Source organism: Arachis duranensis, chromosome 1 (assembly GCF_000817695.3).
Source record: "Arachis duranensis cultivar V14167 chromosome 1, aradu.V14167.gnm2.J7QH, whole genome shotgun sequence".
Classification (NCBI taxonomy): Eukaryota; Viridiplantae; Streptophyta; class Magnoliopsida; order Fabales; family Fabaceae; genus Arachis; species Arachis duranensis.
In genome coordinates, this window is record NC_029772.3 from 16,451,319 (window position 1) to 16,453,035 (window position 1,717).

The following is a 1,717-nucleotide window of genomic DNA, read 5'->3' on the forward strand; positions in this document are numbered from 1 at the left end:
TGACAACGGTGAAACCCTTGCTTAAGCTTGCCATGGAAAGGAGTAAGAAGGATTGGATGAAGACAGTGGGAAAGCAGAGAGACGGAAGGGAAGGCATCTTCATACGCTTATCTGAAGTTCCTACCAATGAATTACATAAGTATCTCTATCTTTATCTTTATGTTTTATGCGTTTATCACCATACCCATTTGAGTTTGCCTGACTGAGATTTACAAGGTGACCATAGCTTGCTTCATATCAACAATCTCTGTGGGATCGACCCTTACTCGCGTAAGGTTTATTACTTGGACGACCCAGTACACTTGCTGGTTAGTTGTGCGAAGTTGTGTTTATGCCATGGTATTGAACACCAAGTTTTTGGTTTCATCACCGGGGATTATTTGAGTTGTGAAAAGTAGTGATCACAATTTCGTGCACCATGTCTCATTTTAAGTTTGGTGTCAATTGCATGTTTCTGTTCTTCTTGCATTCATGCATGTGTCTTCATTAATCTTCAAGTTGTTCTTGATGATTTCATTGCTCTGATTTTTAAATTCTCTTGACTTGAGTGTTTTGTGTTTCTCATGTGCATTCTCATTTTGTTAGTGTCAGTAGTATACAAACTACTAAGTTTGGTGTCTTACATGCATTGTTATTTGATTTTAGTTGTATTTTGATTATTCCTCATTTTTAAAAATCCAAAAATATTTTTTTATTTGTGTCTTTTCAAGTCAATAATATAGGGAATTGAAGATTCAGAACATTCAGCAGAGGAATTACACAGAAAAAGCTGGGCGTTCAAAACGCCTAGTAAGGAAGGCAAACTGGCGTTTAAACGCCAGCCAGGGTGCCTGGCTGGGCGTTTAACGCCCAAAAGGGTAGTAGTTTGGGCGTTAAACGCCAGAATGTGCACCATTTTGGGCGTTTAACGCCAGGATGGCACAAGAGGGAAGATTTTGTTTTCAAATCAAATTTTTTTTAGTTTTCAAAATCAAATCTTTTTCAAATCAAATCTTTTCAATCAAATCTTTTTCAAAATCAATTTCTTTCCATTTTCAAAAATACTTGCTATCAATTAATGATTTGATTCAACATTTCAAGTATGTTGCCTTTTCTGTTGAGAAAGGTTTAATGTCTGAATCATATCTTTTCTTGTTAGCCAAGTTATTAGTTTTTAAAATCAAATCTTTTTTTTTAAAATATTTTTCAAATCATATCTTCTCAATCACATCTTTTTAAAACCAATCATATCTTTTTAATCACATCTTTTTCAAAAATAGTTTTCAATCATATCTTTTTAATTTCTTGTTTCAAAATCTTTTTCAAAAATCACTTTATTTCTTTCTCAATCATGGTTTTCAAAAATCAACTAAAGTTTTCCAAAATGTTTTCAAAATGTTTTTCTTAATTTTCGAAAATTACTTCCCCTCTTCTCACATCCTTCTATTTATGGACTAACACTATTCCTTAATGCACAATTCGAACTCCATCTTCTTTGATAAGTTCGAATTTTCTACTTCTGCCTTCTATTTTTCTTTTCCACTGACACCTCAAGGAATCTCTATACTGTGACATAGAGGATTCCATATTTTCCTGTTCTCTTCTCTTTCATATGAGCAGGAGCAAAGACAAAAGCATTCTTGTTGAGGCTGACCCTGAACCTGAAAGGACCTTGAAGCGAAAACCAAGAGAAGCTAAGGCACAACTCTCTGTAGAGGACCTAACAGAAATCTTCAAA